Genomic DNA, 11,876 nt, shown 5'->3' with positions numbered 1-11,876 from the left:
GTTACAGAACCCTTTAACGGTCAAGCCAGGCGGCCCTTTACTTATGACACAGGCGCACGCTTGGCACTACTTTGTTGATGCACGTGCGGCTACTGCACACACAATTCACAAACACAGAAAATAATTTTTTTTTTGGTTTGGACTGGAGTGTACTTTCGGGGGTTACAGCACCCTTAATGGTCAAGCCAGCCGGCCCTTTACTTATGACACAGGCGCACGCTTGGCACTACTTTGTTGATGCACGTGCGGCTACTGCGCACACAATTCACAAACACAGAAAATAATTTTTTTTTGGTTTGGACTGGAGTGTACTTTCGGGGGTTACAGCACCCTTTAACGGTCAAGCCAGCCGGCCCTTTACTTATGACACAGGCGCACGCTTGGCACTACTTTGTTGATGCACGTGCGGCTACTGCGCACACAATTCACAAACACAGAAAATAATTTTTTTTTTGGTTTGGACTGGAGTGTACTTTCGGTGGTTACAGCACCCTTTAACGGTCAAGCCAGCCGGCCCTTTACTTATGACACAGGCGCACGCTTGGCACTACTTTGTTGATGCACGTGCGGCTACTGCGCACACAATTCACAAACACAGAAAATAATTTTTTTTTTGGTTTGGACTGGAGTGTACTTTCGGGGGTTACAGCACCCTTAACGATCAAGCCAGCCGGCCCTTTACTTATGACACAGGCGCACGCTTGGCACTACTTTGTTGATGCACGTGCGGCTACTGCGCACACAATTCACAAACACAGAAAATATATTATTTTTTTAGCACTTGGGGGGAGCACCCCTGATGGACAGAGCACCCCCTGGACAACACTACAGCACCCCTTTAGGACTGGGACACTGTACAGGACTTTGGAGTGGACACAGCCCCTATGGAGAACTGACTGCACAACACAGTCCAGCCAGCCCCTATGGACTTTGAAGTAGTGGACACAGCCCCTATTAACAACAGCAGCACAGCACAACACAGCCAGCCCCTATGGACTTTGAAGTAGTGGACAACAGCAGCACTACACTACACTACACAGCCCTAACTCCCACCCTCCCTCTTCACTGTCCACAGCCGAGTGAGAAAATGGCGCCGACGCGGGTACCTTATATAGGATCCAAAACCCGCGAGACTCGGAAGGCGGGATGATGACGTTTTGCCTCGATTTCAGATCCGAGTCAGGCGGGAAAAGTCGAGCCTGATTCGGATCGGACTCGGATCGGGGGGGCTCGGGGGGGTTCGGATTTCAGAAATCCGAACCCGCTCACCCCTAATATATATATATATATATATATATATAAATATATATAAAACAATAGACCGCACACTTGGTCCAAACAGTATCCATCCATGGGGCGCTCCCATATAGACTGTAAATCCTTTATATATAAATGCAAGAAAAAAGGCAATCACCAACACCAAGGTTTATTTCACAAATATATATATATATATATATATATATATAATATCGTAGGTGTAGGTGCCATCCATGCATACTACACCACACTGCACTCCGGGACTTGAATATGTCAAAATTTAATAAATGTAATTTATTAAATTTTGACATATTCAAGTCCCGGAGTGCAGTGTGGTGTAGTATGCATGGATGGCACCTACACCTACGATATTCTAAGTATTATACGCTTGCACCAGGGCGGCTGTTTTGACACAGCGAGAGTGCCGGACCTCTTTGCTATCTATATATATATATATATTATTTATTTACATATATACACACACACATTATATATATATATATATATATATATATAAACAATGCTGGTTGATACATTATACTTTTTTATAACATCGCCCATATAATCACATTGATTTTATAGACTGGGGCCCCCACATACCTTAATCCGGCCCTGCGAAAATATAATAAATGATGACATAGAGCACACAGTGTTCGTAAAGCTCAGATATACAACCCTATATTGGGTACATTGGGTAAATATTTTGCTCCACAATTGTAAGTCTCACGTTGATATTTCTCAGTGGGGCATATTCTGATGATATTACATTCATAATAATTCAGTAATATGGTATATATCCCACACATTCATTTATCTGTATATATGATAGTATTTAGCATTAGGCTGATCTCCTATGGGAAACAAAAAGATAATTCCAAAAAATATAATAGTGTCACAAACTGACACGAATGCTATATATCACTTCCCATAAAGGAGTCTTTTTACTTGGTTTAAATGATCATCCCACAAAGAACCCCAATCATCTCAGCTTTGTGAAGGACAGATGTCAAAGTGATTAACAGATATATCCAATGCTGGTTGTGAATATTCACTAATTAGTTAGAGCTATGTAGCACTACCCACACATGGAATCTATAAGTGTCTAGTGTTTGCTTTTGCAATAAGACATAGTATCCATGAGTGCACCCACCATGTCATTACCACAGCCAATATATATGTATGTGTTTTCACAAACGTGTGCACACATAAGTACCTGATTACAGTTTGCTGTGTCTAACTGATATAAAAGTACAATAACTGTCTCCAAGTCATAGGTAAGAGCAGTGTACTGTATTAAATATAGAGAGCAGACACAGAGGTCTAAGTGGTGTGATACAGTTTACCCTTTAGTAGATATCCGGATGAGCAGAAGTGGTCGGCCTGTGCACCAGCCAGACCAACATCATAGAAGTCCTTGGACGCGCGTTTCGCATGTGGTGGGCTTGTTCACCATTGCTTAAGGATCAGAGCTTCTGTTATCACCTTATGTGCATACTGCCAAGAGGGCGTCCCGATCATGTGATCTCGGGAGGTCCTCATTCATTGGTCCGATGATCCACGTGATCTCCTATCATAGGTCACGTGTATCAGGCCAGCCAGTGATCATCAGGCATTCCCTGTTTGTCACGATTGTGATATGTATCCAGCAGAGTGGAATCCCCGTCTTCAATGCAATTAACTCCCTCGTTGCTGGTGTTTTAATCAGCGCTACGGGAAGAAGATTTATCAGATAATATGTTTATATCCAGCGCCTCTCACCAGCCAGAGAAGAGAAAGAGAAGTGTATAAGTGTACCACTAAAGTTCCATATATACAAAGGTTGTGATAAAGTAATATAATATAGTGTCAACATAAAATTATATCCTGATGTTTGCTGATGTACTTACTCTATGTTTTGAGTCACTATATACATATGAGCGACTATTATATCAATATCACAGTGTTTGGATGTTTATTTATTAGTACTGTAATAAATATACTTGATGTTAATTATTAAATGAAAACACTGTTATTGATTAATTCATTTAGGCCATCTGGAGTTAGTGTTCCTAGTTTGAATGTCCAGGCACTTTCTCTCTTGAGTAGCTATCGTACCATATCTCCTCCACGTATGCCAAGGCTAATTTTTTCCAGGCCAAAGATTTTAAAATCTTGATTCGATCCTTGATGGTATTTGAGGAAATGTCGTGCTACTGATGTCGATTTCCTATGTTTCTCTAGGTCAGAGGATGCTTTCCTGATAGATCCACTGTGTTCCAAAATTCTATGTTTGAGTGCCCGAGATGTCGTGCCCACATACTTTTTATTACAACTGCAAGTTATGCAATAGATTACCCCTATCGCATTGCAGTTCATAAAATTCTTGATATGTAATATTTGACCAAATTTGTCTTCCACTTTATTGGTCTTAAGTATGAATTGGCACGCCTTGCAGGAACCACATGGAAAGGTACCTGTGAGTTTAGTTGGTCTTGGTGGATTTTTGACAAAATGACTTCTCACTAACCCATCGCGTAGATTTTTTGACCGTCTCCAACTCATGGAGACTTTGTCTTCAAGAGTTTCTGACAGGTTCCTGTCAAGATGGAGGGTGTGCCAGGGTTTCTGTATAAATTCCCTGTATTTGACTCCATTCTTGACAGAAATCACCAACAAACCGGAGCTTTTAACCCTTCACTGTTTGTTTATTATACATGTACTTCACTTTTTTATTTTCATTCTTTATATGCAGCTGTGGCTGCTCTTAACACTGCACTTTTCTTACTATGGCGGTGCCCTGGGGCAACTTGGCTGGGCCAGTTTGGGGGTGTCCTGCGCTCTGGATTTGAACCTTAGTATATTAGGGACCTACCCTAAAGAGGTTACCTGGATATGGTTGGTAGGACCATAACCTTAGCCATGATTATGCTAAAAACCTCTATTGATTGCAAAATTTTATTGCATTAATATATTATCAATAATTTGGAGCTGTGCACCTGAGATTTGTCTGTTTCTGTGCCTGCAATTAGTCTCATCAGGTAGCACCTCCCATTATATATATTCAGGGTGTGCAGTCCAGGAATCTTTCCTATATGATCTGTGCAGTGCCCAGCGGAGATTATTGAGAAGGGGCCAATATGTCCAAACTCGCACACAATACAACACGATCAGTATCTCCAGCCGATCAAAATAGGCAAATATGATTTTAAGTAAATCTGTGATTTTGGTTGCGAAAAGCTTGTGCGAATACTAGTGTTGCCCAGTGTGTTTAAACATGTCAAAACATGATTCTTAGTAAATTTACCCTCAGGTTTTCATTTGGGTTCAAATGGAGACAGAGGGCTATAGTTTCCGCAAACATATCAGTATGGATTTTGGCTATTCTGTTGCTTATTTGGGTATTAGTACTGCTGCTGCAGAAATGTTTATTAACCTTGTACATGTTCTGCAATGTTTTGCAAGGCAAGTCAATTTTTTTCTTGTTTTGTTCATACCGTTTCTGTACTTTGTATGTTGCTGCAGACCCTTTGTGGCGCCATATAAATAAAGGATATTAATTATACCATTGTTATTCACAAGAACCTCTGAACCACAGGCAACGCCAGGACATCAAATATCCACCACATTTGACAATGGGTACCAGGTGCTTTTCTGTGTATTTAGTCCAAATGTGACGATGATGTGCATAGCCAATTTTTGTCTCATCTGGCCAAAACACACTATTACATTAGTAGCTCCAGTGACATTTTGTAAAGCTCAGCTACTGCATTTTGTGTCTTACTTTTAGGAAATACTTATTTTGTGGAACTCTTCCAAAACCTTCAGGTCATCATAGGCAAACGCAGGGGGGGTTTCCGTCTGCCTGGACACCCCCCTCCCCAGCACACACATGACCACAGTAGAAATAGTAATATAATAGAATTTTCCTTGTGTTGCATGTTCTTCTCAGTATCACAAATGAAATAATTAGCACCACCTGTGGATCTTTTAACATGTATCAGACAGTAATAAATAACCTGTGCACCAACTAGGAAATCTGGAAAACATGCACTATTAGGGATGCACTGCTATAGAGCCCAATATGTACATATATGTCCAGAGCAGTGCTTGGTTATTCTGCTGCTCCTCCAGGCTCCCAGACTTGCTCCAATAGTCTGGAATGGTGCACACATCTAAAATAAATACATTCAGCTCAGGTAGGATGGCTTACTGACACATCTAATGGCTTACTATGATTGCTGGTCCTGTATATGCTGGAATTTGACGAATATTAAAACTGGTTGAGTACTAATTCTACCCTCTTCATGGACTGGCCACCTCGCTCTAAAATCAAGCATCTGGAAACCCCTCTCTAGAAATCCTGCGTTTGCCACTGGTCATTGAGGTGGCACCTGATAGTAGCTTTTGATGATAATGGAGATCAAAAGAGCTGATGAGTTCACCTAGAGAGGACGTATAGAGGGAGAAAAGGAGTGGTCCAAGGCCTGCTCTATGTTGAGCCATGCGCTCTTTAAATTGCCTTTCTGTCTTGCCCACATATGTGGGCAAGACAGAACGGCAATTTAAAGAGTGCATGGCTCAATATAGAGCAGCCCTTGTGTCAGGCAAAAGTGACCAATCTGTTGCCAGGCACTTCGCACAGGCCAAGCACATGGCCATGTTGCGATATAGAATGATAAACCAGGTACCATTTAAAATCAGAAGAGGTGACAGATCAAAACTATTGTTACAAATTGAGTCCAAATGGATCTATATTCTTGATACAGTAAACCCCAAGGGATTAAATGAAGTGTTGGGTTTAAGATGTTTTTTGTGATTTATATTTATAATCTGTTCATCCATTAATGGACCATCTATACCCTTATTTACTTTTTGTACCTATCCATATACTAATGTTGATATCCATACTTGTCTAATATATTTATAAGCTGTATGTTGAGATGCTTTTTTTATCTTATTTTTCCTTCTTTTCCTCTTTTGACGTCAGAGTTTTATGGTAGTTATATAATCTTTTAGTATTTTCAGATTGTTTATTGTCACATTTAGGTGATTAGACAATTTATTACTTAAATATTATTAGCTTAGCACTTTGTTTATAATACTTCATTAGTTATTCTGTGTATTTTTTCGTGTGTTTATTCTAGGTTATTGCACAGCAGTACAAGTCACTTAGGAGGTAGCACATGCTACATACCTTGGTGGTGTAATCCATTTTGCACTTTTGTAACATTTTGCACACTTTAGATTATTATTCTCTATAATATTATTATTATTATATTACGTTTGAGTCTGCATAATTTATATGCCCACAGTGTTTACATTTCTTATATTTATATTGTTTTGATAGTTTGGACAATATTTGTTTTGCTGTTGCTGTAGCAACGCGTGTGTGACCTCCTGTCTCCACTCAGACGCGGCCCCCAAGATATAAGTCATCCCCATGCTCTATCTGAGTGTCTTCCGACATGAAGCGCACAGCTGAGGGACAGCGCCTGACTGGAGGCGGGTGAGCGGTCTGATTTGTAAGTATATAACCATGTTCCCATTACACTATTCACTTATGTCTGTCCTGATGACGGGGTATCAGGCCCAGAAACGTTGATGAAATAAAGAGACACCTTTTGTTCACCAGTGAAAGCCTTGGAGTGCCGCCTTTTATCTGTGCTATGTGGAGGGTTGAATCCCATTTGGAAGGCACCCAAGCAGCACAACATGAGGCATACAGCAGCCTAGAGTGCCAGATTTAGTGCTACGTCTCTCTTTCTATATATATCTATATATATATATATATATATATATATATATATATATATATATACACACACACACACACACACACACATAGTCAATTTAAGAAAGTTAAAAAAGGATACAAAAGGATAAAAACACTTCTAAAATAGAAAAATTACAGGCTTGAGGGTTTACCCTGAATTAAGAAGAACAAATGACCATCAGCAGTAGACCTGGCGAGCTCTTTACTTTAGGCAATTTCGATCAAATGCCCATTCTAACTAATAGTCTACAATTCATCCACAACAAATTAAAATAAATTTGCCACTTACATATACTGTATGTCCATAAACTCATTTTATCTGACTTCAAATAAATATTTACTATCTTAAAACAAAACCAAGAATCAAGTAATTAAACCAGTGGTCATAACTCACAACACTACTAAAAAAAAGGACTTGATTTAAGCTCAACTGACACCGAATTATTACAATCCCAAACCCTAAAGTACCAGTATGCTATTTCTGCCTCATTCATGTCTGGTATCAACTTCACCTCCAACCTTAAACTATATATCATACATCTATAACACGGCCCAAATACTATTATGAAATACCCTCATTCATCCACTTCATATTAGACAACAGTGATGCTATATCACCATATACATGCTTTAATCACTGGAAAGGTTGCAAAAGCTCCAGATACTTCTTAGAAAATGACACAAAAATGAAACCAAAATAATTTTCTAGATTATACATGGAGAAGGGGACCGAGCATATCCAAGCAGTAGGTAAGTATGAAGTGTGAGTGTGTTTAATAAAGGGTCAACACAGTCAGTGTCCATCTTCTGTCATTATTGTAATATTTACCTTACAGTGGGACTACAGGTACCAGCTGGCACTTAATGTCCAGGCAAGCTGGCACCTGTTTCACAACTGAGGAAAGCTTTCTGGGGCCTGTAGTCCCACTGTAAAGAACAATATATATATATTTTTTACATAACCAACCCCACATCCAACGCCTCCAGGGATGCGGGGAATGAAAGTCCAGGGCTGGTTGATCCTTGGGAGGGAAGACCCCAATTTATTTTGGGGGTCCAGAATTTCTGAGAAATTCCAGCCCTGGGCTGACCAGTTTGGGGCTGGTTTTAGGTGATGGCACAGGGACCCCATGATGTGTTTCCTTGCTATGGCATAAGATCCCCCATAGAGGGATCACCACGTTGGTTAATTTTTAACTCTTTATTTGCTTTCACCCTAAACAATCTGCACAGATCATAGTGCTTTCATTTCTAAATGCCATTGGTTTTGAACTGAAAGATCAAAATCGACAGACCTGCAATAAAAGGACTGACATCTCCTTTGAGTTTCAAATGTGTGGTCTTTAGACAGCAACACGCTGTCGTTAGCAGTAGATTTCCCTAGTCTCTTTCACATGAAAGTAAATAGCTTGCACAATAATTGCAGAACCGATTTTAATATTTAAATAACCAGCTCATAATTGACAACTGTATTGTCAATTTTTCAGTTAAGTGTAAAAAGAAAAAGTGATTTTAATCATTATTCAAATGAACTAGTTTTATTTATTATTCCTCTATGTAAAGGATACCCATACCAGTATATTGCTCCCATCACCTCAACAGCTTTGACACACTGGCTAATGATAAATACTAAGTCATAATTTGATTAAATGGAACTTATCATATCCACAAAAAAAAACACACTGGTGTCTATAGGTTTTCTGAAAGAAAAATAAAACTACATTGTATAAAGCCTTGAAGAGAGATAAAGTGGAGAAAGATAAGTCCCAGGCAATCAGCTCTTGTCATTTTTCAAACACAGCCTGTAACATGAGTTAGGAGGTGGTTGGCTGGGACTAATCTTTCTCCACTTTAACTCTCTCTAAGGCCCGTATTCAATTTGGAGCGAAAAGGCCTATGAATGGGAGGCGGAAAAAAGTGCAGAATTGGGGTTTTGGGGTGCAACGGTACGGGAACCCCCGTGCAGCCTTCAGACAGTCCCCCAAAGGTAAACTGTGTCAAAAAAATAAAAAAAAAACACTTAAGGACACCCCAAAAAATCACTTTGAATTTGGAGGTGAAAAACAAATGTTGGGGGACAAAGATAAAAACTAGCGAACTTAACTCTGGGGGGGTCCCCAAGTATGTCCCAGTGTTTTTTTCATTGCAGGGGCTTGCGGCAGGTGGGATTTGCACGATTTTTTCTACTTAACTTTAAAAAATATGCTGACCCCCATTTTCAAGTACCCCAAATTTGCTGGGATAAGTTATTTTCTGCAAAAAACCCTCCACAATACTATTCTTCATCACATATACAAAAACACTATTTAGCAGCTATTGAGCCCATTTAAAAACACAAGATACCTTCAGCAAGCCAAATCGGGGGGTACCATAGGGAACTCCCATGTCAGATTATCTTTTGGGGGGTGTCAGGCTGATTTCCCCAAAACTGACAGTACTTTCTGCTTGTTTAAGTTTCGCCGGGTCCCGTTTTCACCTACTTTCAAATTGAATACGGCAATACGAGGGCATGCGCGCTATACTTTTCCGCCTACAAAACACGCGATGTAGGCGAAAAGTCCAGGAGGCTAAAAAGTATCATGGCTCGGCTCAAATTGAATACGCGCCTAAGTCTTAGTTAATAGCCTCATTTATCAACAAGTTTTATCACTCACAAGTGATAAAACTCGCTGCATACGATAAATGGCGCTCCAGCCAATCAGCTCCCAATTGTCATCTGTCTGAAAAATGACAGTTGGGAGCTGATTGGCTGGAGCACCATTTATCATATGCAGCGAGTTTTATCACACGTTTTGAGTGATACAACTCGTTGATAAATGAGGCCCTTTGTCTCTTAAAAGCTCATTGTCTGTCAGCTTTCAGTTTGTAAAAAAAAATATGTGGTGGAACCTACATACGGTTTATTAAAATTGTTGGTTGGTAAAATTAAAAACGACTGCCTAGGGGCCTCCACAGGGTTTATTCTGGCACTGTCTGTAACATTTCACATATACACTCATCAGCCTTAACATTAAAACTACCTGTCTAATATTGTGTAGGTCCCCCTCGTGCTGCCAAAACAGCTCTGACACATTGAGGGATGGACTCCACAAGACCTCTGAACATGTCCTATGGTATCTGGCACCAAGACATTAGCAGCAAGTCCTGTAAATTTTAAGATTGGGCCTCCATAGCTCAGACTTGTTTTTCCAGCACATCCCACAGATGCTCAATTTAATTGAGATCTTGGGAATGTGGAAGCCAAGTCAAAACCATGAACTCTTTGCCAAATTCCTCAATTGCTTAACAATTTCTTGCTGCGTGTAAGGTCTCATTATCCTGCTGAAAGAGGCCACTGCCATCAGGGAATACTGTTGCCGTGAAGGGGCTGTACTTGGTCTGCAAAAACGTTTATGTAGTTGGCAAAGTAACATCCACATGGATTTCCAAGGTTTCTCAGCAGAAAATTGCCCAGATCACACTACATCCACTGGGTTGCATTCTACCCATAGTGCATCCTGGTGCCATCTCTTCTCCAGGTAAACGACGCACCCGGCCGTCCATATCTTGTAAAAGAATTAATCAGACCAGGCCACCTTCTTCCATTGCTCCATGGTCCAGTTCTGACATTCACATGCCCATTGCTGGCACTTTCGGTGGTGAACAGGGGTCAACATGGCCACTCTGATGGTCTGCGGCTGCGCAGCCCTATATGCAGCAAGCTGCAATGCACTGTGTGAGTTCTGAAACCTTTTTATCAGTCAGCATTAACTTTTATCAGCATATTGTGCTACAGTATCTATTCTATGGGATTGGACAACGGGCAGCCTTCACTCCCCAAGCACACCCATGACCCTGTCGCCAGTTCACCCGTTGTCCTTCCTTGGACAATTTTTGGTAGGTACTAACCACTGCATACCAGGAACACCCCACAAGACCTGCTGTTTTGGAGATGCTCTGACCCAGTCGTCTAACCATCACAATTTGGTCCTTGTCAAAGTTGCTCACATACACATTCATAAACTGTACTAGAAAAATGAGAACTAGGACCTAATTGCTGTGGCCACTCTGCATGTTCTTCACTGCTTCTGCCATTGTTGGTGTTTCAGATGGTAATTAAACTTGTTCCAGAATTAGCTGCTTGACTGTCATGTAGCCTTTAAAAGTGTAACTATGTAGGGCAGACCTTTCATGCACCAAAGATAAATAGCATGTTCACCTCTTAAGCTGGCCACACATCTAAAGATTATCTGTCCAACCAGCCAACTAGTTTATTGGTTGGAATGAAAATCTGGTAACGTATGGGAGTAACTGATGATCAGCAATTTGCTCCTAAATGCCAGAAAACAGATGAAAATGGACGTTCAGACAAGTTTGTTAAATGTTTGATCGAAACAATTTGTTCAAACAACAGTTTTTGTCCATTTTCCAGCGTTTGGGGGCAAATTGCTGATTGTCATTTGCTTTCATACCTTACCAGATTTTCATTCCACCCAATCAACTAGTTGAATGGTTGGATGTAAGTTGGTCTAGTGTGTGGCCAGCTTTAGGCTGGGTACACAAGTAAAGATTTTCTGTCCAACCATCCAACTAGTTGATTGGTTGGAATGAAAATCTGGTAACGTATGGGAGTAACTGATGATCAGCAATTTGCTCCTAAATGCCAGAAAACAGATGAAAACGGGCGTCAGACAAGTTTGTTAAATGTTTGATCCAAACAATTTGTTCAAACAACAGTTTTTGTCCATTTTCCGGCGTTTGGGAGCAAATTGCTGATTTTCATTTGCTTTCATACCTTACCAGATTTTCATTCCAACCAATCAACTAGTTGGCTGGTTGGACAGATAATCTTTATGTGTGTATGCCACTTTAGATGGGGAAGTAGCAA

Source organism: Taudactylus pleione, unplaced genomic scaffold (assembly GCF_031769625.1).
Source record: "Taudactylus pleione unplaced genomic scaffold, aTauple2 ptg000127l, whole genome shotgun sequence".
Classification (NCBI taxonomy): domain Eukaryota; kingdom Metazoa; phylum Chordata; class Amphibia; order Anura; family Myobatrachidae; genus Taudactylus; species Taudactylus pleione.
Note: the sequence above shows the minus strand (reverse complement) of the source record.